Raw genomic sequence first — 26,528 nt, 5'->3', positions numbered from 1 at the left:
TTGAGGTAGTTGAGGTAATATGTACATGTGGGTAGAGTTAAAGTGACTATGCATAAATAATTAACAGAGTAGCAGCAGCGTAAAAAGATGGAGTGGGGGGGCAGTGCAAATAGTCCGGGTAGCCATGATTAGCTGTTCAGGAGTCTTATGGCTTGGGGGTAGAAGCTGTTGAGAAGCCTTTTGGACCTAGACTTGACACTCCGGTACCGCTTGCCGTGCGGTAGCAGAGAGAACAGTCTATGACTAGGGTGGCTGGAGTCTTTGACAATTTTGAGGGCCTTCCTCTGACACCGCCTGGTATAGAGGTCCTGGATGGCAGGAAGCTTGGCATTAGTGATGTACTGGGCCGTACGCACTACCCTCTGTAGTGCCTTGCGGTCGGAGGCCGAGCAGTTGCCATACCAGGCGGTGATGTAACCAGTCAGGATGCTCTCGATGGTGCAGCTGTATAACTTTTTGAGGATCTGAGGACCCATGCCAGATCTTTTCAGTCTCCTGAGGGGCATAGGTTTGGTCGTGCCCTCTTCACGACTGTCTTGGTGTGTTTGGACCATGATAGTTCGTTGGTGATGTGAACACCAAGGAACTTGAAGCTCTCAACCTGTTCCACTACAGCTCTGTCGATGAGAATGGGGGCGTGCTCAGTCCTATTTTTTTTCCTGTAGTCCACAATCATCTCCTTTGTCTTTGTCACGTTGAGGGAGAGGTTGTTATCCTGGCACCACACGGCCAGGTCTCTGACCTCCTCCCTATAGGCTGTCTCATCGTTGTCGGTGATCAGGCCCACCACTGTTGTGTCATCGGCAAACTTAATGATGGTGTTGGAGTCGTGCCTGGCCATGCAGTCATGGGTGAACAGGGAGTACAGGAGGGGACTGAGCACGCACCCCTGAGGGGCCCCCATGTTGAGGATCAGCGTGGCAGATGTGTTTTTACCTACCCTTACCACCTGGGGTCGGCCCATCAGGAAGTCCAGGATCCAGTTGCAGAGGGAGGTGTTTCGTCCCAGGATCCTTAGCTTAGTGATGAGCTTTGAGGGCACTATGGTGTTGAATGCTGAGCTGTAGTCAATGAATAGCATTCTCACGTAGGTGTTCCTCTTGTCCAGGTGGGAAAGGGCAGTTTGGAGTGCAATAGAGATTGCATCATCTATGGATCTGTTGGAGTGGTATGCAAATTGGAGTGGGTCTAGGGTTTCTGGGATAATGGTGTTGATGTGAGCCATGACCAGCCTTTCAAAGCACTTCATGGCTACAGACGTCAGTGCTACGGGTCGGTAGTCTTTTAGGCAGGTTATCTTAGTGTTCTTGGGCACGGGGACTATGGTGGTCTGCTTGAAACATGTTGACATTATAGACTCAGTCAGGGACATGTTGAAAATGTCGGTGAAGACACTTGCCAGTTGGTCAGCACATGCTCGGAGTACACGTCCTGGTAATCCGTCTGGCCCTGCGGCCTTGTGAATGTTGACCTGCTTAAAAGTCTTACTCACATCGGCTACGGAGAGCGTGATCACATAGTCATCCGGAACAGCTGGTGTTCTCATGCATGCTTCAGTGTTGCTTGCCTCGAAGCGAGCATAGAAGTGGTTTAGCTCGTCTGGTAGGCTTGTGTCACTGGGCAGCTCGCAGCTGTGCTTCCCTTTGTAGTCTGTAATAGTTTTCGAGCCCTGCCACATCCGACGAGCGTCAGAGCCGGTGTAGTACGATTCAATCTTAGTCCTGTTTTGACTCTTTGCCTGTTTGATGGTTCATCGGAGGGCATAGTGGGATTTCTTATACGTGTCTGGGTTTGAGTCCCGCTCCTTGAAAGCGGCAGCTCTACCCTTTAGCTCAATGCAGATGTTGCCTGTAATCCATGGCTTCTGGTTGGGGTATGTACGTATGGTCACTGTGGGGACGACGTCATCGATGCACTTATTGATGAAGCCAGTGACTGATGTGGTGTACTCCTCAATGCTATCTGAAGAATCCCGGAACATGTTCCAGTCTGTGCTAGCAAAACAGTCCTGTAGCTTAGCATCTGTGTCATCTGACCACTTTTTTATTAACCGAGTCACTGGTGCTTCCTGCTTTAGTTTTTGCTTATAAGCAGGAATCAGGAGGATAGAGTTATGGTCAGATTTGCCAAATGGAGGGCGAGGGAGAGCTTTGTATTCGTCTCTGTGTGTGGAGTAAAGGTGGTCTAGAGTTTTTTTCCCCTTAGGTAGAACGGATTTGAGTTTCCCTGCATTAAAGTCCCCGGCCACTAGGAGCGCTGCCTCTGGATGAGCGTTTTCCTGTTTAGTTATGGCCTTATACAGCTCATTGAGTGCAATTTTAATGCCAGCATTGGTTTGTGGTGGTAAATAGACAGCTATGAAAAATATAGATGAAAACTCTCTTGGTAAATAGTGTGGTCTACAGCTTATCATAAGATACTCTACCTCAGGCTAGCAAAACCTAGAGACTTCCTTAGTATTTGATTTTGTGCACCAGCTGTTGTTTACAAATATACACAGACCGCCAGCTGTTGTTTACAAATATACACAGACCGCCACCCCTTGTCTTACCGGAGTCAGCCGTTCTATCCTGCCGATGTAGAACGGCTGTTATTGAAGTGTTGTGGTTGCAGGTTCACATGGCACATCTAAAGCCTTTTCTTTTGGGGTGTTGCTATAGGCCACCAAGTGCTAACAGTCAGTATCTAAATAATATGTGTGAAATGCTTGATAGTGTATGTAACGTAAACAGAGAGGTCTACTTTCTTGGGGACCTGAATATTGACTGGTTTTCATCAAGCTGTCCGCTCAAGAGGAAGCTTCTCACTGTAACCAGTGCCTGTAATCTGGTTCAGGTTATTAATCAACCTACCAGGGTGTTTACAAACACTACAGGAACAAGATCATCCACATGTATCGATCAGATTTGTACTAATACTGTAGAACTTTGTTCTAAAGCTGTATCCGTACCCATTGAATGCAGTGATCACAATATAGTGGCTATATCCAGGAAAGCCAAAGTTCCAAAAGCTGGGCCTAAAATAGTGTATAAGAGATCATACAAAAGATTTTGCTGTGACTCTTATGTGGATGATGTTCAGAATATTTGTTGGTCTGATGTGATTAATAAGGAGCATCCAGACGCTGCACTTGAATAATTTATTAAATTGCTTCTTCCAATTATTGATAAACATGCACCTGTTAAGAAACGGACTGTTAGAACTGTTAAGGCTCCATGGATTGATGAGGAATTGAAAAACTGTATGGTTGAAAGAGATGGGGAAAAAGGAGTGGCTAATAAGTCTGGCTGCACATCTGATTGGCTGACTTACTTCAAATTGTGAAATTCTGTGACTAAATTCAACAAAAAGAAGAATAAACTGTATTATGAAGACAAGATCAATGATATAAAGAATGATGGAAAACAAAACTTTGGAGTACTTTAATTGAAATTATGGGCAGAAAGACAAATTTGACATCTTTCATCGAATCAGATGGCTTATTCATCACAAAACCATTTAATGTTGCCAATTATTTTAATGATTACTTCATTGGCAAAGTGGGCAAACTTAATCAGGAAATGCCAACATCAAACAGTGAACCATCGTATTCATGCATAAAAAAACAAATAATGAAAAAAAAGCATTGTAAGTTAAAATGTTGTAAAGTTAGTGTGGGAGAAGTGGAAAAATTATTGTTATCGATCAATAATGACAAACCTCCTGACATTGACAACTTAAATGGAAAGCTACTGAGGATGGTAGCTGACTCTATAGCCACTCTTATCTGTCATATCTTTGATCTGAGCCTAGAGGAAAGTCTTTGTCCTCAGGCCTGGAGAGAAGCCAAAGTAATTCCACTACCCAAGAGTGGTAAAGCGGCCTTTACTGGTTCTAACAGCAGACCTATAAGCTTGCTGCCAGCTCTTAACAAACTGTTGGAAAAAATGGTGTTTGAACAAATACAATGCTATTTCTCTGTAAACAAATTAACAAGACAGACTTTCAGCATGTTTATAGAGAAGGGCACTCAACATGTACTGCACTGACACAAATGACTGATGATTGGTTGCAAGGAAGGAGCTAGTTAAGCTGCAGCTGGCCCAGAACAGAGCGGCATTTCTTGCTCTTCATTGTAATCAGAGGGCTGATATAAATACTATGCATGCACTCTTGGCTAAGAGTTTCTTTTTATAAGAAACATGAATGTGTTGAAAATCCCAAATTGTTTGCATAGTCAACTTACACACAGCTTTGACACACACACTTACCCCACCAGATATGCCACCAGGGGTCTTTTCACAGTCCCCAAATCCAGAACAAATTCAAGAAAGCGTACAGTATTATATAGAGCCATTATTGCATGGAACTCCATTCCATCTCATATTGCTCAAGTGAACAGCAAACCTGGTTTAAAGAGTGTAGAAGAAAGGCAGAAAATATATGACACGTCTGCATGTAAAAAGCTCATTTAGATCTGCAGGCAAGTGATCATACTCTTTGGGCAACCCAAAAATAGTTCTGACTTGCCGGATGGGCAAGTGCCTTTAAGACTTTAATGTCAATCCCTGACAAGAAAGAAATATAAAATATATTCGGATACCCCACCTGTCTCTGATACTGTATGGCTGAATAAGTCCCTTATTCTGGTGTCTGGTATATCAGGCCACAGTTTTAATGACTGTATATTTATTAGTCTGGGAACAGAACAGAGTTCAATTCAGAAGTGGAGACGCGATAAAGTAATAGTGACACATTTCCTCTTGGCTTTGAGCTATGGTTTGGAGGAATGAGCTGTGTGTGTGTGTGTGTGTGTGTGTGTGTGTGTGTGTGTGTCTGTGTGTGTGTGTGTGTCTGTGGGGCTCTGGGTTTGGATGAATGCCACAGGCACTTTTTCTCCTCAGGTGGAGAAAATCTCTACACTTTTTTAACTCTGAAAAGGAAAAGCATTTCCCTCTCTTGGAATTGCCATGTTCTCTCATCCACACCTGGTAGTGACTCTCTCAGGTATTTATCCAGACGCAAGCACACAGAGCAAACTATATATGTTTAAATTATTCATTTTTTTTTTCATATTTCAAACATTGGCCAGAACAGCCCCATAGCCTTTGTCAATACTTTCTCAAGGGACCAGCAAATTAATGTTGCATTCTGCATTTGACTTCTACTTTAAGGATTAGGCTATAGGGCCGCCCCTACATTAAAATGGTTTGGGATTACTACAAACAGCAACTTCTTTTGAATTTTGTTTTTACTCTCAAGTGAGGTCATGTGGTCAAGTAGGTTTATAGAGTAGCTATTCTGCAAAATCCCAAAAGCAAAGAACATATATTTTACAGGGTGATCAACTGTGAAGGGTCTTGTGACATGTAGCCAATATGAAAGACCGGCCTGTAAAGTTACATTTGAATGTGATATATGATCAAATGTGATCAAAATGTTGACACTAGGTTATAGACGTCTCCACTTTTCCACCTGGCCTACAGTACAGAATAGCAAACATGTTGTTTTCCTATTGAATGTACATGGTACATTTCCTAAGCTTCCACATTGTGTCGAACTGGTGACCAGCACCAGCCTCTGTAGGCTATTGGTGCTTGTATTAGGTCTAGTGAGTGGTGTAGTGACTCTGTTGACTGCTGCGACACAACCCGTGTTTGTTACGTTTTCCAGCCTCAGCAATGCCACAGAATCTGGACGCCATCTGGTGGCGAATCATAGCCAAGGAGAAAGTTGTTATGTTTCTATAGAGGAGAATAAACATATATTTTTTTCATGTGGAGGTTGATTTAGATAAACTTGTGTGTGGAACATTTTAAGAGGTGCTGGAGTAGCCTCTGCGATACCAGGAAGTGGAGCCAGTTAGTTTCTGTAGGATGCAGTCCATGTTCCAGTGACATTCATGCTGCTGTTGTTTTTGTCCTGTCGCTGCAGTCAACCATCACAGGGTAAATAACGGTCTGTAGGAGGAATAGCGGCAGTAGACTTCAATTAAAGGACTATTATCAGGCTCAACGTTTCATGGTTTGCGTGTTTTCACGCTATGTTGTCGTCTCGGTTCAGCCGGGATCTTCATGCGAAGGTCACGCAGCCTTTCCCTGTGCCGTGCGCTCCAGACAAGCACCAAGGACAACGTGAGGAAACACACCATTCTCGAGAAAGCGTACGCCAACCGGAACCCCATCGAGTGTGAGCCTGGCTGTGCAGTACTACCATCTGGCCCCCAGGTGGCTCTCTAACCTCCAGGGTCGCAGGAGTTCCTGGGCCTTTCTGGCTTCTAGGGGGTGCAACTACAACCAGTACTGGGAGCAGAGCGGCAGAAGGACTGGGGGAGAGAGCGGGAGCAGCCACCCCTACGGACTGGCCTCTGCTGGGGTGCTGTCCGCTGCAGCCGTGGCCTTCTGCCTCAAGAAAGACTGATACTAAATGTGTGTCTGTGTGTGCCCACGCACTCTACCTGCTAAATATACTAAAATGATGTGTGTTTTCCCTCCAGGTGATGCATTTCTGGAGGCTGCAAGGACCAACAACTCCCAAGATGTGGCAAGGTACATTTATAAGAAAGCAAACATACACACACACACACACACACTCTCTCCTGAGTTCCTCAGGAATTCCCCAGGGCAGCTGTCTAGGCCCCTTAATTTGTTCTAACTTTACTAACAACATGCCATTGGCTTTGAGTAAAGCCAGTGTGTCTATGTATGCGGATGACTCTACACTATACACGTCAGCTACTACAGCAACTGAAATGACTGCAACACTTAAGAAAGAGCTGCAGTTAGTTTCAGAATGGGTGGCAAGGAAAAAGTTAGTCCTAAATATTTCAAAAACTAAAAGCATTGTATTTGGGACAAATCATTCACTAAACCCTAAACCTCTTGTAATAAATAATGTGGAAATTGAACAAGTTGAGGTGACTAAGCTGCTTGGAGTAACCCTGGATTTTAAACTGTCATGTTCAAAACATATTGATACAACAGTAGGTAAGATTGGGAGAAGTCTGTCCATAATAAAGCGCGGCTCTACCTTCTTAACTGCACTATCAACAAGGCAGGTCCTGCAGGCTATAGTTTTGTCGCACCTGGACTACTGTTCAGTCATGTGGTCAGGTGCAACAAAGGGGGACTTGGGAAAATTGCAATTAGCTCAGAACAGGGCAGCACGGCTGGATGTACACAGAGAGCAAACATTAATAATATGTATGTCAATCTCTCCTGGCTCAAAGTAGAGGAGAGATTGACTTCATCACTACTTGTATTTGTGAGAGGTATTGACATGTTGAAAGCACAGAGCTGTCTGTTTAAACGACTAGCACACAGCTCAGACACCCATGCATACCCCACAAGACATGCCACCAGAGGTCTCTTCACTGTCTCCAAATCCAGAACAGACTATGGGAGGTGCACAGTACTACAAAGAGCTATGACTACATGGAACTCTATTCCACATCAAGTAACTGATGCAAGCAGTACAATCAGATTTAAAAAACAGATAGAAATACACCTCATGGAACAGCGGGAACTGTGAAGCAACACAAACATAGGCACAGACACAGGCATACAAACACACGATAACATACGCACTATACACACACGTACACATGGATTTTGTGTTGTAGATACACTACCAGTCAAAAGTTTGGACACACCTACTCATTCAAGGGTTTTTCTTTATTTTTACTATTTTTACTAAACTAATAAATAACAATCAATAACAATCAATAACAATGGAATCATGTAGTAACCAAAAAGTGTTAAACAAATCCAAATATATTTTATATGTGAGATTCTTCAAATAGCCACCCTTTGCCTTGATGACAGCTTTGCACACTCTTGGCATTCTCTCAACCAGCTTCATGCGATAGTCACCTGGAATGCATTTCAATTAACAGGTGTGCCTTCTTAAAAGTTAATTTGTGGCATTTCTTTCCTCCTTAATGCGTAAGAGCCAATCAGTTGTGTTGTGACAAGTTAGGGGGGGGTATACAGAAGATAGCCCTATTTGGTAAAAGACCAAGTCCATATTATGGCAAGAACAGCTCAAATAAGCAAAGAGAAACGACAGTCCATCATTACTTTAAGACATGAAGGTCAGTCAATACGGAAAATTTCAAGAACTTTGAAAGTTTCTTCAAGTTCAGTCGCAAAAACCATCAAGCACTATGATGAAACTGGCTCTCATGAGGACCGCCACAGGAATGGAAGACCCAGAGATACCTCTGTTGCAGAGGATAAGTTCATTTGAGTTTCCAGCCTCAGAAATTGCAGCCCAAATAAATGCTTCACATAGTTCAAGTAACAGACACATCTCAACATCAACTGTTCAGAGGAGACTATGTCAATCAGGCCTTCATGGTCGAATTTCTGCAAAGAAACCACTACTAAACAACACCAATAAGAAGAAAAGACTTGCTTGGGCCAAGAAACACGAGCAATGGTCATTAGACCGGTGGAAATTTGTCCTTTGGTCTGGGGTCCAAATTTGAGATTTTTGGTTCCAATCGCCGTGACTTTGTGAGACGCGGTGTGGGTGAACGGATGATCCCCGCACGTGTATTTCCCTCCATAAAGCATGGAGGAGGAGGTGTTATGGTGAGGGGCTGCTTTGCTGGTGACACTGTCTGTGATTTATTTAGAATTCAAGGCACACTTAACCAGCATGGCTACCACAGCATTCTGCAGTGACAAACCATCCCATCTGGTTTGGTCTTAGTGGGACTATAATTTGGTTTTCAACAGGACAATGGCCCAACACACCTCCAGTCCGGGCGGCAGGTAGCTTAGTGGTTAAGAGCGTTGTGCCAGTAACCGAAAGGTTGCTGGTTCTAATCCCTGAGCCGACTAGGTGAAAAATCTGTCGATGTGCCCTTGAGTAAGGCACTTAACCCTAATTGCTCATGTAAGTCGCTCTGGATAAGAGCATCTGCTAAAAATGTAAAATGTAAGGGCTATTTTACCAAGAAGGAGAGTGATGGAGTGCTGCATCAGATGACCTGGCCTCCACAATCCCCCGACCTCAACCCAAGTGAGATGGTTTGGGATGAGTCGGACCGCAGAGTGAAGGAAAAGCAGCCAACAAGTGCTCAGCATATGTGGTAACTCCTTCAAGACTGTTGGAAAAGCTGTCTTCAAGGCAAAGGGTGGCTATTTTGAAGAATCTAATGTGTAACATATATTTTTATTTGTTTAACACTTTTTTGGTTACTACTTCATTCCATATGTATTATTTCATCGTTTTGATGTCTTCACTATTATTCTACAATGTAGAAAATAAAGAAAAACCCTTGAATGAGTAGGTGTGTCCAAACTTTTGACTGGTACTGTATGTGGTAGTTGAGTATGGGCCTGAGGGCACACACTTAGTGTGTTGTGAGTTCTGTGAGGAATGTATTGTAATGTTTTTGTTGTTGTATAACTGCCTTAATTTTGCCGGACCCCAGGGAGATGGGGATCCATAATAATTACAAATACAATACACATACTGACTGTCTGTACACACACACAGGGGAAATATGTTTACATTTAGACAAAAGGCTTCTATGTGACAGAGAAGTCCAGAGCCCCTGATTGTCTTGCTGTTGTGTTCTCTCTGATAGGCTACAGTATGTACCCAGTAGAAATACAGGCACAAAACATTACATCAAGTTATGATCTGTCTCTGAAGTTCTCAAAATGATGATGATTTATGATTAGTGTAATTACTGCTAGTCTCCTGGCATAGATTCAATCACATATTTTAATTGTTTAATTGTTTAATTGCTCTACGCTACTATACTGCTGTAGGAAATGAAAATGGGAATTAGTCTGTGAGGTCCAAATCATTATATGGAGTCTCATAATTTACAGTAGTTGTGGAAGGGTCTAGTTATACCACAGCGCATCATTATTCCCAGTTCTTTCCACTAGAGGGAGATAGAGGTCCATGTCTGTTTAGTTTATTTGGTTCCCCATTAGCTACTGCACATGCAGCAGCTACTCTTTCTGGGCTCCACATTACATTTTAGTCATTTAGCAGACGCTCTTATCCAGAGCGACTTACAGTTAGTGAGTGCATACAGTTTCATACTGGCCCCCCGTGGGAAACGAACCCACAACCCTGGCGTTGCAAGCGCCATGCTCTACCAACTGAGCTACAGGGGACTACATCAACTTACAAATACATGACAAAGTACAAAACAGTTATAGACAAGGACATTCAATTAAATACAAAAATAAATAAATATATATATTATACTGAATAAAAATATAAACGCAACATGCAACAATTTCAAAGATTTTACTGAGTTACAGTTCATATAAGGAACCAGTCAATTTAAATAAATTCATTAGGCCCTAATCTATGGATTTCACATGACTGGGCAGGGCCGCTGCCATGGGTGGGCCTGGGAGGCCATAGGAATGCCAATCAGAATGAGTTTTTCCCCACAAAGGGGCTTTATGACAGACAGAAATACTCCTCAGTTTCATCAGCTGTCCGGGTGGCTGGTCTCAGACGATCCTGTAGGTGAAGAAGCCAAATGTGGAGGTCCTGGCGTGGTTACACGTGGTCTGCAGATGTGAGGCCGGTTGGGCGTACTGCCAAATTCTCTAAAACGACGTTGGAGACGGCTTATGGTAGAGAAATGAACATTAAATTATCTGACAACAGCTCTGGTGGACATTCCTGCAGTCAGCATGCCGATTGCATGTTCTCTCAAAACTTGAGACATCTGTGGCATTGTGTTGTGTGACAAAACTGTACATTTTATAGTGGCCTTTTATTGTCCCAAGCACAAGGTGCACCTGTGTAATGATAATGCTGTTTAATCAGCGTCTTGATATGCCACACCTGTCAGGTGGATGGATTATCTTGGCAAATGAGAAATGCTCACTAACAGGGATGTAAACGATTGAATGGGGAGCGTTGCTGCACAGCTATTTTCAGGTCTGTCCAGAGATGTTCGATCGGGATCAAGTCCAGGCTCTGGCTGGGCCACTCAAGGATATTCAGAGACTTGGCCCGAAGCCACTCCTGCGTTGTCTTGGCTGTGTGCTTAGGGTCGTTGTCCTGTTGGAAGGTCAACCTTCACCCCAATCTGGAGCAGGTTTTAATCAAGCATCACTCTGTACTTTGCTCCGTTCAGCTTTCCCTCGATCCTGACCAGTCTCCCAGTCCCTACCGCCGAAAAACATCCCCACAGCATGACGCTGCCACCACCATGCTTCACTTAGGGATGGTGCTAGGTTTCCTCCAGATGTGACGCTTTCATCAGACCAGAGAATCTTGTTTCTCATGGTCTGAGAGTCCTTTAGGTGCCTTTTGGCAAACTCCAAGCGAGCTGTCATGTGCCTTTTACTGAGGAGTGGTTTCCGTCTGGCCACTCTACCATAAAGGCCTGATTGGTGGAGTGCTGCAGAGATGGTTGTCTTTCTGGAAGGTTCTCCCATCTCCACAGAGGAACTCTGGAGCTCTGTCAGAGTGACCATCGGGTTCTTGGTCACCTCCCTGACCAAGCCCCTTCTTCCCTGATTGCTCAGTTTGGCCGGGCGGCCAGCTCCAGGAAGAGTCTTGGTGGTTCCAAACCTCTTCCATTTAAGAATGATGGAGGCCACTGTGTTCTTGGGGACCTTCAATGCTGCAGATATTTTTTTCTATCCTTCCCCAGATCTGTGCCTCGACACAATCCTGTCTCGGAGCTCTATGGACAATTCCTTCGACCACATGGCTTGGTTTTTGCTCTGAAATGCACCTGAGCTCAATTTCGAGTCTCATAGCAAAGGGTCTTAATACTTATGTAAATAAGCTATTTCTGTTTTTTATTTTTAATAACTATGCAAAATAATCTAAAAACCAGTTTTCACTATCATTATGGGGTATTGTGTGTAGATTGATGAGGAAAAAATGTAATTTAATCCATTTTAGAATAAGGCTGTAACGTAACAAAATGTGGAAAAAAGTAAAGGGTCTGAATACTTTCCGAATGCACTGTATATATACACTATATATACAAAGTATCTGGATACCCCTTCGAATGAGTGGATTCGGCTATTTCAGCCACAGCCATGCAATCTCCATAGACAAACATTGGCAGTAGAATGGCCTTACTGAAGAGCTCAGTGACTTTCAACATGGCACCGTCATAGGATGCCACCTTTCCAACAAGTCAGCTCGTGAAATGTTCTGCCCTGCTAGAGCTGCCCTGGTCAACTGTAAGTGCTGTTATTGTGAAGTGGAAACGTCTAGGAGCAACAACGGCTCAGCTGCGAAGTGGTAGGCCACTCAAGCTCACTGAATGGGACCGCGGAGTGCTGAAGCACGTAGCGCGTAAAAATGATCTGTCCTCTGTTGTAACACTCACTGAATAAGCTATTTCTGTTTTTAATTGTAATATATTTTCAAACATTTCTAAAAACCTGTTTTTGCTTTGTCATTATGGGGTATTGTGTGTCGATTGATGAGGGAAATTTTTTAATTTAATCTGTTTTAGAATCAGGCTGTAACAAAACAAAATGTGGAAAAAGGTAAGGGGTCTGAATACTTTCCAAAGGCACTGTGTGTGTGTATATATATATATATATATATATATATATAGTGGGAAGAGCAAGTATTTGAAACACTGTCGATTTTGAAGGTTTTCCTACTTACAAAGCATGTAGAGGTCTGTAATTTTTATCATAGGTACACTTCAACTGTGAGAGACGGAATCTAAAACAAAAATCCAGAAAATCACATTGTATGATTTTTAAGTAATTAATTTGCATTTTATTGCATGACATAAGTATTTGATCACCTACCAACCAGTAAGAATTCCGGCTCTCACAGACCTGTTAGTTTTTCTTTAAGAAGCCCTCCTGTTCTCCACTCATTACCTGTATTAACTGCACCTGTTTGAACTCGTTACCTGTATAAAAGACACCTGTCCACACACTCAATCAAACAGACTCCAACCTCTCCACAATGGCCAAGACCAGAGAGCTGTGTAAGGACATCAGGGATAAAATTGTAGACTGCACAAGGCTGGGATGGGCTACAGGACAACAGGCAAGCAGCTTGGTGAGAAGGCAACAACTGTTGGCGCAATTATTAGAAAATGGAAGAAGTTCAAGATGACGGTCAATCACCATCGGTCTGGGGCTCCATGCAAGATCTCACCTCGTGGGGCATCAATGATCATGAGGAAGGTGAGGGATCAGCCCAGAACTACACGACAGGACCTGGTCAATGACCTGAAGAGAGCTGGGACCACAGTTTCAAAGAAAACCATTAGTAACACACTACGCCGTCATGGATTAAAATCCTGCAGCGCACGCAAGGTCCCCTTGCTCAAGCCAGCGCATGTCCAGGCCCGTCTGAAGTTTGCCAATGACCATCTGGATGATCCAGAGGAGGAATGGGAGAAGGTCATGTGGTCTGATGAGACAAAAATATAGCTTTTTGGTCTAAACTCCACTTGCCGTGTTTGGAGGAAGAAGAAGGATGAGTACAACCCCAAGAACACCATCCCAACCGTGAAGCATGGAGGTGTAAATATCATTCTTTGAGGATGCTTTTCTGCAAAGGAGATAGGACGACTGCACCGTATTTATGGGAGGATGGATGGGGCCATGTATCGCGAGATCTTGGCCAACAACCATCTTCCCTCAGTAAGAGCATTGAAGATGGGTCGTGGCTGGGTCTTCCAGCATGACAACGACCCAAAACACACAGCCAGGGCAACTAAGGAGTGGCTCCGTAAGAAGCATCTCAAGGTCCTGGAGTGGCCTAGCCAGTCTCCAGACCTGAACCCAATAGAAAATCTTTGGAGGGAGCTGAAAGTCCGTATTGCCCAGCGACAGCCCCGAAACCTGAAGGATCTGGAGAAGGTCTGTATGTAGGAGTGGGCCAAAATCCCTGCTGCAGTGTGTGAAAACCTGGTCAAGACCTACAGGAAACGTATGATCTCTGTAATTGCAAACAAAGGTTTCTGTACCAAATATTAAGTTCTGCTTTTCTGTTATATCAAATACTTATGTCATGCAATAAAATGCAAATTAATTACTTAAAAATCATACAATGTGATTTTCTGGATTTTTGTTTTAGATTCCGTCTCTCACAGTTGAAGTGTACCTATGATAAAAATTACAGACCTCTACATGCTTTGTAAGTAGGAAAAATTGCAAAATCGGCAGTGTATCAAATACTTGTTCTCCCCACTGTATATATATATCTTTAAAGTTTAGTCACAAAATTGTTGAATGTGGCAGGCAGCAGATGAGTGGATGGCAGTCAGACTGCATCACAGAGATCTAGGCCTACTCACAGACACAACCCTCTTTCGTGCACACACGCTTTCAATCTTTCTCTCTGTCCATTTCATTCATTCTATCTCTTTTTTTCTCTATCTCTACAATTTATGTTTCGTCTACACTGGCTCAGCATAAGCTGAAACAAAAAACACACCCACCTCTGGTTTCCCAGCGCCCCCAAACCCAGTCACCCAGAACCATGTGCAGCAGGGCCAAGGGGTGTAGAGGGGAGGGGGGGGGGCACAGTATAGGAGCAGAACACAGAAGGAGGGGAATCTCCATCTGTCCTAGTAATGAAGTATGTGAAACGTCCATGAAATGATGGTGTAAATATCATTTTTTGGGTAGAAATGTGAAAAGGGCACCTGCCATGTTATTGTAACAGCAGTAGGTCGTCTGGACCCTTATCTCACATTACGCACGGAAGTGTGTGAAGGTTTAATTGTGTGTGCGTGCGTGCGTGCGCGCGGATACGTGCGTCTATATGTGCATAGGTTTTGATTACCTGACACTGTGCTACAGGGGTGTGGCAGATGGTGTAGGCTAGGTGACACTGCACAGATGTGTTAAGTGTTTTAGTTAGAGAGCAGGGCTATAGGGGGTTGTGTATGTGGGGTGGCAGGTTAGAGTGAGGCACAGTATGTTTATAGTCAACACAGACACCGTCTCCCAGCGGAACACAGACGGGTTACCCCACCCCACCCCAACACACACTAACACCTCCCTCCCTCTCAGATAACACAGCCCGATGTCGTCCCCGCAGGCACAGAACTCAACCTGCACACACACACACACACACACACACACACACACACACACACACACACACACACACACACATCTTACATTGGTCCTGTCGGAGTCTGTTGGTAGCACCTGTGAGGGCTGAAGTTAAAGGCCATATTAACCCTAGCAACAGGGCAGCTGTCTTAACCTCCTGTTGTTCTTATTTCCTGTCAGGTTGCTGGGCGAGAGGGTGGAGCCTAACCACCGGCACCATCTGGGCTGGACCTCTCTCATGGTGGCAGCTATGAACCGCCAGCACAGGTCAGAGAGACAGCAGTGTGTGTGTGTCCCCCTGTCCCTGTCATGCTCTTCCTGTGTTAACCCATACCGACATATTGCCACGGTAGAAGTGCAGAATGCTCCTGTCACACCAGACGGCCACTAATGCCCCCTCAACCCTCCTTCCTCCTGGCCTCCACCCCTGGCCTGCACCCCGTAAATTCAATTAGCCCCTCTGTATCCCTGTATACACAGAGAGGGGTAGAGGCTCAGGGGGTGGAGGGTTAAGGCGGGGTGAATCTAATTTGGGCATGGTTGGCCAATGGGCCATGTCCCTGTGAGACGAAGGGTCCTCCTCAACAGTTACAGACACCAGTTCACTGACCCCCCCCCCCGCCGGTCTCTGAATACACACACACACCAGAAACACACTCACGCGCACACACACGCCAGAAAGAGGCCTATACACACACAGCTAACACATGGGTAACCCACTCTGCATCAAAGGTAGTACCCCTTCGCCCCTACACCCTTTTCTCCATGCCGTTTATATCACACTTTCAACCTCCCTTCCCCTCCATGCTTTCTGTCCCACCCCAACTCACTGTCTGCTTTTATTGCCTCTGTTAAATGCCAGAGTTATGTAGCCTAGTGTGTTGACTTATAAAGTGTTGATGTTTGTGTTGATGAATGCATTGTGTTCCATGTTTATGTGTGTGTTCCTGTCTTGTGCACACTAGCACTGTGATACGCTGTGTGTGTGTGTGTGTTGCACGGCATGAGTGTGTGTTATGAGTGTGGTGGTGACACTCGTCTGTTTCATTCTGTCCTCTAAACCAGTGAGCTCTCATTGCTACGGGGAAGACAGAGAACAAACACACAACATCACTTTTCTGCCTTTTTCAGAACTTTAAAATGGAGACAACTGCCTCTCACAGACAGTCTCTATACACAGAACTATAGATGTAGAACTCACACAGTAGTTCTTCTACTTGCACGCACACAGAAATCAGAACCATGGACAGCCACATCGTATTTAGCTTAAGTTGATTGGACTAAATTGTTTTTGGTATCTTTTAGTTGTCACTGTATTAGACTAAGCAGAGGTGATTTGATGATGTTGAAGTTGAAATGGTGCTGGAATAGTGGAGAAAATTGCTGTAGGTCAAGTAACTCTGTTGCTGTACATGCAATATGCTTTGCGGACTTCACTGGACAGAGGTTGCTCTCTGGTTTTGTGTTAAAACAAAGGTGTGGTTGAATTGATTCTGTCACTGTGTCTTCTTAATGTCACTGCCTATATATCACTGTCTTAAGGCATATGAATTAACAGGTTATAGAGCAAACAACGCAAATATTCTTTTTTTTTTGGGGGGGGGGGGGGGGGGGGGCTTGGCTTCCACAGTGATTTTTACCCACTCACCACTACTGCATACTATAGGAGTTAGGAGCAACTTCTACCTCTGGGTTTGGGTTGTGGCCTGCTCTTAGTTAGACACAACCTCTGGGATGCAGGGGTCCCTCTAATCCTAATATGTACAGCGCTCTACAGTGCGACCATTTTACTCGCATATGCGCTTAAATATTTTTCACATATGCGCCTATAAAAATGTAGGATTCTAGCTTTAAAGATGCACTATGTAGAAATCGCTCCGCCATTTCCTGGTTGCTAAAATTCTAATAGCTCGCCTAATTTCAGCTCATGTGACAAAACAACCAAGTATAGTGTAGAGAATCATTGTTCCATCTAAACCGCTGTGAAATATATTTTCCATAACCAAAAATATTGTATTTTCAGCTGTTTGAAACTGGTGTACGAAACCGAAAGTAAAAGACGCAAAAATGAAACTTAAAAAAGGGAAGCATAGAAATAGCGCACATAGAACATATCTACCACCACGTAGACTTGCTTTCAATGACAATGACAGATCTATAACTCACATTTCTATATACATTTTGTCAAGTCGCCCAAAGACTTACTTATTGCAGCTTTAATACTTCAAATAGTTGTAATTGTGCTCCTAAATTTCTTTGTGTGCTAAAAACAATTCTACTTAGGCGCACACGTGCTCCTAAAAAAGGTCAGCGTAGAGCTCTGTTGTAGAGGTGTGTGTGTGTGAGGGGTTGAGGGTGTGTGTGTGTGTGTGTGTGTGTGTGTGTGTGTGTGTGTTTGTGTGTGTGTGTGTGTGTGTGTGTGTGAGGGGGTGGGTTTAAGGGTGTGTGTGTTTGAGTAGCTTTGATGTGGCTGAAAGCAGGGATGGGCAGGGTACCCCCCCTGTTTGCACTCTTAGCACACAATCCACCTCTCCATCTCTCTTTCTCTCCATCCCCCTATCCTTCCCTCTCCTCCCTTCATTCACGTGCACAATGAGCGCTCGCCCGAGTGGAACGCCTGTTGACCGTTCCGACCGAGCGACTCGTTGGGAAAAATGTGAATACAAGTTTTTCTCTCCTCCTCAAGAGGATGTGGGATGGAGAGAGGGAGAGGCCTGGAGAGGGATGGAGAGAGGGAGAGGCCTGGAGAGGGATGGAGAGAGGGAGAGGCCTGGAGAGGGATGGAGAGAGGGAGAGGCCTGGAGAGGGATGGAGAGAGGGAGAGGCCTGGAGAGGGATGGAGAGAGGGAGAGGCCTGGAGAGGGATGGAGAGAGGGAGAGGCCTGGAGAGGGATGGAGAGGCCTGGAGAGGGATGGAGAGAGGGAGAGGCCTGGAGTGGGATGGAGAGAGGGAGAGGCCTGGAGAGGGATGGAGAGAGGGAGAGGCCTGGAGAGGGATGGAGAGAGGGAGAGGCCTGGAGAGGGATGGAGAGAGGGAGAGGCCTGGAGAGGGATGGAGAGAGGGAGAGGCCTGGAGAGGGATGGAGAGAGGGAGAGGCCTGGAGAGGGATGGAGAGAGGGAGAGGCCTGGAGAGGGATGGAGAGAGGGAGAGGCCTGGAGAGGGATGGAGAGAGGGAGAGGCCTGGAGTGGGATGGAGAGAGGGAGAGGCCTGGAGAGGGATGGAGAGGCCTGGAGAGGGATGGAGAGAGGGAGAGGCCTGGAGAGCGATGGAGAAAGGGAGAAGCCTGGAGAGGGATGCAGAGAGGGAGAGGCCTGGAGAGGTATGGAGAGAGGGAGAGGCCTGGAGAGGGATGGAGAGAGGGAGAGGCCTGGAGAGGGATGGAGAGGCCTGGAGAGGGATGGAGAGAGGAAGAGGCCTGGAGAGCGATGGAGAAAGGGAGAAGCCTGGAGAGGGATGCAGAGAGGGAGAGGCCTGGAGAGGGATGGAGAGAGGGAGAGGCCTGGAGTGGGATGATCGGCTTTAGGGGGTGTTTGGGGTGGAAATGGGACAGGATTATGGGGCAGTGACACTTAAATCACACTGCCGGACAGACAGACCTGGGAATATAGTGGCTCATTCATAGGAGAAGCACAGTGTGAATGGGCCTGCCCACTAATTCTGACCCAAGATATTGCCCACCCCTGGATCTAGGCTAAAACCCACTGACCTAATGGAGTATGGAACAGAGACCCGACACTTAGGACCCTGACCCCACTCCTCCACCCCACGGCCCTGAGGCCTTTAGAGAGAGACCGTGTGAGACAAGTGGACAGCTGGGCTGACCACTGACCCAACCAGCCCCTCCTGTCCAGCCAGGTGACCACAGGTGTGGGTATGGGTGTGTAGAGGGGTGACTGTCTGGCCAGGTGGGCACACTCTCACTAGGGCTAATACACTCTCACTAGGGCTGATACACTCTCACTAGGGCTGATACACTCTCACTAGGGCTAACACACTCTCACTAGGGCTAACACACTCTCACTAGGGCTAACACACTCTCACTAGGGCTAATACACTCTCACTAGGGCTAATACACTCTCACTAGGGCTGATACACTCTCACTAGGGCTAACACACTCTCACTAGGGCTGATACACTCTCACTAGGGCTAACATACTCTCACTAGGGCTAACACACTCTCACTAGGGCTAACACACTCTCACTAGGGCTAATACACTCTCACTAGGGCTAACACACTCTCACTAGGGCTAACACACTCTCACTAGGGCTAATACACTCTCACTAGGGCTAATACACTCTCACTAGGGCTAACACACTCTCACTAGGGCTAACACACTCTCACTAGGGCTGATACACTCTCACTAGGGCTGATACACTCTCACTAGGGCTGATACACTCTCACTAGGGCTAACACACTCTCACTAGGGCTAACACACTCTCACTAGGGCTAACACACTCTCACTAGGGCTAAGACTCTCTCACACACTCTCTAAACCTTACACATTCACACACAGTCTGTGCAGTCATAGGTTGGCCATGATTTAGTGTTGCATCTCTGTCACACACAGCCCAAATAAAGTTAGTCTGTTTATCAGCACTTTATTACTCAAAACCATTAACTGGTTACAAGACCTGATGAGTGTCACAACTTCCTGTATAATCAAATCCTCTTTCTTTCTTCTGTCTTCCCTCTTTCATCCTCTCCTCTTCCTCTCCTCCTCCGTCTACTGTTCCTTTCTCTCTGTCCATGTTTAAATTTTCGATACCATTAACCCTTTTCAGCCGAACCCTCTTCTCCACATACGCCTGCCCACCCTCATGTGATTGTGTGTTTGTGTCTGAAGGGAAGTGCTTGCAGGAGCGAGAGAGAGCTCTCTTTTGGTCACTGCCCCACCCCTCCCCCAGCTGAACTGATACAGTAACAAAAGAAGGTAACCCCTCCTAACCAGCAGTGCTGTCCTGTCACACGGTCTGGCTCAAATCAGAAGCCTCCACCTCTCCCACAGGTCTAGTAGTGGATAGGGATCTCATAGGTTCTGAGTATCATCACCACACACCAAACTTCTGCCTCCCTGTCCCACAAGACACACAGCACAAGACACCATTTCTTCCTAGACACTCATTGAAAGTCCTTGGTGCTGACAGACAAAACAAACACAACCAGATCGTCATCCTCTGAAGAAGCTACCAGGTTAGCCTGGTCCCAGATCTCTATGTGAAGACGTTACCAGGTTAGCCTGGTCCCAGATCTCTATGTGAAGACGTTACCAGGTTAGCCTGGTCCCAGATCTCTATGTGAAGACACTATCAGGTTAGCCTGGTCCCAGATCTCTATGTGAAGACACTATCAGGTTAGCCTGGTCCCAGATCTCTATGTGAAGACACTATCAGGTTTGCCTGGTCCCAGATCTCTATGTGAAGACGCTATCAGGTTAGCCTGGTCCCAGATCTCTATGTGAAGACACTATCAGGTTAGCCTGGTCCCAGATCTCTATGTGAAGACGCTATCAGGTTAGCCTGGTCCCAGATCTCTATGTGAAGACGCTACCAGGTTAGCCTGGTCCCAGATCTCTATGTGAAGACACTACCAGGTTAGCCTGGTCCCAGATCTCTATGTGAAGACACTATCAGGTTAGCCTGGTCCCAGATCTCTATGTGAAGACGCTATCAGGTTAGCCTGGTCCCAGATCTCTATGTGAAGACGCTACCAGGTTAGCCTGGTCCCAGATCTCTATGTGAAGACACTACCAGGTTAGCCTGGTCCCAGATCTCTATGTGAAGATGTTACCAGGTTAGCCTGGTCCCAGATCTCTATGTGAAGAAGCTACCAGGTTAGCCTGGTCCAAAATCTCTATGTGAAGACGCTACCAGGTTAGCCTGGTCCAAAATCTCTATGTGAAGACGCTATCAGGTTAGCCTGGTCCCAGATCTCTATGTGAAGACGCTGTCAGATTAGCCTGGTCCCAGATCTCTATGTGAAGACGCTATCAGATTAGCCTGGTCCCAGATCTCTATGTGAAGACGCTATCAGATTAGCCTGGTCCCAGATCTCTATGTGAAGACGCTATCAGATTAGCCTGGTCCCAGATCTCTACGTGAAGACGCTATCAGATTAGCCTGGTCCCAGATCTGTATCTGCAGTAGCTAACTCCTCTGATTACTATTGTCATGCTGTAAAGCACAAACTGATCTGGGACCAGGCTAGCTGTGAGGAAAGCTCACTACGCAGTACACCACAACACAACATGGGCCAGATGTCTCAATGTCACAGCCACTGTTCATGGTGGTGTGTGTGGTCCGGGCCTCCGGAGTGGCGGAGGGTGTAGATGGAAGGTGTAGACTGAGAGACGGTACCTGGAATGTTGCTGGGGTCACGGTGAACGCTGTTGCCATGGGAGAAGTGTATATTTTGATGCGTTGGTGACTCCACCGGATCGGTCCGCTCCATTGAAGGAGTTCACACACACAGCGCCGAGAAATGTCCCCCTAGCACCCCTAACACTGGGGTTACCCTGCCCATTTCCCATGGTTCCCATGGGTACCTGTGGCCTGGAGGATTGTGGGGTGTTGGAGATGGGTACTATGGCAACTAAAAGCGGAATTGCAGGAACATATATAAGCAACAAATGTCAATAAGATGAGATATAACAAAATCCAAACGTTAAGATGAGGCAAGACTGGAGGTAGATCAGTCTGAGCAGTGGAGGGAGGAGGGAGCACCTTGGTCGCAGTCACAGCCAGGGAGGTCGCTGGTCACATCACAATTATCTGATATGGCTGTAGTCCAGCCAGGGAGGTCGCTGGTCACATCACAATTATCTGATATGGCTGTAGTCCGGCCAGGGGGGGGTCGCTGGTCACATCACAATTATCTGATATGGCTGTAGTCCGGCCAGGGGGGGTCGCTGGTCACATCACAATTATCTGATATGGCTGTAGTCCGGCCAGGGAGGTCGCTGGTCACATCACAATTATCTGATATGGCTGTAGTCCAGCCAGGGGGGGTCGCTGGTCACATCACAATTATCTGATATGGCTGTAGTCCGGCCAGGGGGGGGTCGCTGGTCACATCACAATTATCTGATATGGCTGTAGTCCAGCCAGGGAGGTCGCTGGTCACATCACAATTATCTGATATGGCTGTAGTCCAGCCAGGGAGGTCGCTGGTCACATCACAATTATCTGATATGGCTGTAGTCCAGCCAGGGGGGGTCGCTGGTCACATCACAATTATCTGATATGGCTGTAGTCCGGCCAGGGGGGGGTCGCTGGTCATATTACAATTAGCTGATATGGCTGTAGTCCAGCCAGGGGGGTCGCTGGTCACATCACAATTATCTGATATGGCTGTAGTCCAGCCAGGGGGGGTCGCTGGTCATATTACAATTATCTGATATGGCTGTAGTCCAGCCAGGGAGGTCGCTGGTCACATCACAATTATCTGATATGGCTGTAGTCCGGCCAGGGGGGGGTCGCTGGTCACATCACAATTATCTGATATGGCTGTAGTCCAGCCAGGGAGGTCGCTGGTCCACAGCCAGGGAGGTTGCTGGTCCACAGCCAGGGAGGTCGCTGGTCCATTGTCAGATGTCACACTCTCATGTTGTTTTACTAAATGTGTGTTTGTGGTGTTTGTGTTTTGCAGTGTGGTGAAGGTTCTGCTGGAGTCTGGTGCTGACCCTAAAGCAGGAGACGACTTCAACAACGTCTATGACACGTCCAGAGAGAAGGGCATCCACTCACTGGAAGGTAACTATGACATCATCCATCCATCCTCCTAACCCCCCAACTCAGAGACAAGCTGGAGCATCCTCCTAACCCCCCAACTAATTTTACATTTTAGTCATTTAGCAGACGCTCTTATCCAGAGCGACTTACAGGAGCAATTAGGGTTAAGTGCCTTGCTTAAGGGCACATCGACAGATTTTTCACCTAGTCGGCTCGGGGATTAGAACCTTTCGGTTACTGGCACAACACTCTTACCCACTAAGCTACCTGCCGCCCTCAGAGACAGTATCTTACACATGTGATGATGATGCAGATAGATAGATAGAAATACATACACAAACATACAAGGCCCTGGTCGTTAGTTTGTTATAACATAGATTAATTCTAACTGTAGACACAGACATTATGAGCCGCCCCCCCCCCCCCCCCCCCCCAACCCGCCCACCCATATTTGCATATATGTAAACATTTCATTTGTTCCCCGTTTATTTTATATATTTATTTTCTGGTGGTGGCGTTGTGTTTTATTTGTTTTCTGTGGAAGCACACCCACCCACAGACTCTCATCCTCTGCTGGCTCTGCAGATATATTTATATGTGATATGTATATTGCACACATTTATATAGCTGTCAGGTTTGGGTCCAAGCGGGGCTGCGTTGCACGGGGAAGCATTTCCCTGACGCGCGCTGATAGATGGGCTAGGCGGGCCTGCGCGACGCTTTATTGAGTTTGCTGTGATTATCCCTCTCAGACATCCATACACACACCAGCCAGCCTGTCAGAGAGAGGGAGAGAGGGAGGGGGGTTAGAAGATGGTAGTGAAGAAACAAAGTTCCAGGGAAAAAGATGGAGGGAGGGAGGGATGGAAGGAGGGACGGAGGGAGGGAGCGAGGGAGGGAGGGAGGTAGAAAAGAGAGGTAAGGAGGGAGGGAAGGAGGGAGGGAGGGAGGGAGGTAGAAAATAGAGGGAGGGAGGGAGGGAGGGAGGGAGGGAGGGAGGGAGGGAGGGAGGGAGACGAGTGGTGGTTGGAAGGAGAAAACAAAGTGATGGGTAGAAAGAGGGAGCGAGCGAGAGAAAGAAGGGCTGTGTGTGTCTAATAAAGAAGACTAGAAGACTGTGTATCATTACTAAACATGATCTAGTGTTGTTGAACACACTGTCAGTATTGATGGTTTTGATCTAGTGTTGTTGAACACACTCAGGGTTGATGCTTTTGATCTAGTGTTGTTGAACACACTCAGGGTTGATGGTTTTGATCTAGTGTTGTTGAACACACTGTCAGTATTGATGGTTTTGATCTAGTGTTGTTGAACACACGCAGGGTTGATGCTTTTGATCTAGTGTTGTTGAACACATGCAGGGTTGATGCTTTTGATCTAGTGTTGTTGAACACACTCAGGCTTGATGCTTTTGATCTAGTGTTGTTGAACACACTGTCAGTATTGATGGTTTTGATCTAGTGTTGTTGAACGCACTGTCAGTATTGATGGTTTTGATCTAGTGTTGTTGAACACACTGTCAGTATTGATGGTTTTGATCTAGTGTTGTTGAACACACTGTCAGTATTGATGGTTTTGATCTAGTGTTGTTGAACACACTGTCAGTATTGATGGTTTTGATCTAGTGTTGTTGAACGCACTGTCAGTATTGATGGTTTTGATCTAGTGTTGTTGAACACACGCAGGGTTGATGGTTTTGATCTAGTGTTGTTGAACGCACTGTCAGTATTGATGGTTTTGATCTAGTGTTGTTGAACACACGCAGGGTTGATGCTTTTGATCTAGTGTTGTTGAACACACTCAGGGTTGATGCTTTTGACCTAGTGTTGTTGAACACACTCAGGCTTGATGCTTTTGATCTAGTGTTGTTGAACACACTGTCAGTATTGATGGTTTTGATCTAGTGTTGTTGAACGCACTGTCAGTATTGATGGTTTTGATCTAGTGTTGTTGAACACACTGTCAGTATTGATGGTTTTGATCTAGTGTTGTTGAACGCACTGTCAGTATTGATGGTTTTGATCTAGTGTTGTTGAACACACTGTCAGTATTGATGGTTTTGATCTAGTGTTGTTGAACACACTGTCAGTATTGATGGTTTTGATCTAGTGTTGTTGAACACACTGTCAGTATTGATGGTTTTGATCTAGTGTTGTTGAACGCACTGTCAGTATTGATGGTTTTGATCTAGTGTTGTTGAATACACTGTCAGTATTGATGGTTTTGATCTAGTGTTGTTGAACGCACTGTCAGTATTGATGGTTTTGATCTAGTGTTGTTGAATACACTGTCAGTATTGATGGTTTTGATCTAGTGTTGTTGAATACACTGTCAGTATTGATGGTTTTGATCTAGTGTTGTTGAACGCACTGTCAGTATTGATGGTTTTGATCTAGTGTTGTTGAACACACTCAGTATTGATGGTTTTGATCTAGTGTTGTTGAACACACTCAGGGTTGATGCTTTTGATCTAGTGTTGTTGAACACATGCAGGTTTGATGCTTTTGATAGAGTGTTGTTGAACACACTCAGGATTGATGGTTTTGATCTAGTGTTGTTGAACACATGCAGGGTTGATGCTTTTGATCTAGTGTTGTTGAACACATGCAGGGTTGATGCTTTTGATAGAGTGTTGTTGAACACACTCAGGGTTGATGCTTTTGATCTAGTGTTGTTGAACACATGCAGGGTTGATGCTTTTGATCTAGTGTTGTTGAACACACTCAGGGTTGATGCTTTTGATAGAGTGTTGTTGAACACACTGTCAGTATTGATGGTTTTGATCTAGTGTTGTTGAACGCACTGTCAGTATTGATGGTTTTGATCTAGTGTTGTTGAACACACTGTCAGTATTGATGGTTTTGATCTAGTGTTGTTGAACGCACTGTCAGTATTGATGGTTTTGATCTAGTGTTGTTGAACACACTGTCAGTATTGATGGTTTTGATCTAGTGTTGTTGAACACACTGTCAGTATTGATGGTTTTGATCTAGTGTTGTTGAACACACGCAGGGTTGATGCTTTTGATCTAGTGTTGTTGAACACACTCAGGGTTGATGGTTTTGATCTAGTGTTGTTGAACACACTCAGGCTTGATGCTTTTGATCTAGTGTTGTTGAACACACTGTCAGTATTGATGGTTTTGATCTAGTGTTGTTGAACGCACTGTCAGTATTGATGGTTTTGATCTAGTGTTGTTGAACACACTGTCAGTATTGATGGTTTTGATCTAGTGTTGTTGAACACACTGTCAGTATTGATGGTTTTGATCTAGTGTTTTTGAACGCACTGTCAGTATTGATGGTTTTGATCTAGTGTTGTTGAACACACTGTCAGTATTGATGGTTTTGATCTAGTGTTGTTGAACACACTGTCAGTATTGATGGTTTTGATCTAGTGTTGTTGAACACACTGTCAGTATTGATGGTTTTGATCTAGTGTTATTGAACGCACTGTCAGTATTGATGGTTTTGATCTAGTGTTGTTGAACACACTGTCAGTATTGATGGTTTTGATCTAGTGTTGTTGAACGCACTGTCAGTATTGATGGTTTTGATCTAGTGTTGTTGAATACACTGTCAGTATTGATGGTTTTGATCTAGTGTTGTTGAACACACTCAGGGTTGATGCTTTTGATCTAGTGTTGTTGAACACATGCAGGGTTGATGCTTTTGATATAGTGTTGTTGAACACACTCAGGATTGATGGTTTTGATCTAGTGTTGTTGAACACACTGTCAGTATTGATGGTTTTGATCTAGTGTTGTTGAACA

General features: G+C 45.4%; 1 pseudogene across 1 annotated transcript in view; it reads left to right on the top strand.

Moving 5' to 3' along the window:
- The first annotated feature begins 5,660 nt into the window (after positions 1-5,660).
- The window catches only part of LOC311121529 (mitochondrial disaggregase-like), a 30,600-nt pseudogene continuing 9,732 nt past the window's right edge, over positions 5,661-26,528 (top strand). Inside the window, exons 1-5 of the transcript in view lie at positions 5,661-5,711; positions 6,142-6,407; positions 6,476-6,527; positions 15,207-15,293; positions 22,674-22,777. The product of the transcript in view is annotated as a mitochondrial disaggregase-like (transcript). The remainder of the gene's footprint in view (positions 5,712-6,141; positions 6,408-6,475; positions 6,528-15,206; positions 15,294-22,673; positions 22,778-26,528) is intronic.

This window comes from Coregonus lavaretus (genome assembly GCF_964263955.1).
Source record: "Coregonus lavaretus genome assembly, contig: HAP1_SCAFFOLD_2964, whole genome shotgun sequence".
Classification (NCBI taxonomy): domain Eukaryota; kingdom Metazoa; phylum Chordata; class Actinopteri; order Salmoniformes; family Salmonidae; genus Coregonus; species Coregonus lavaretus.
This window is presented reverse-complemented; position numbering and strand designations above follow the sequence as displayed.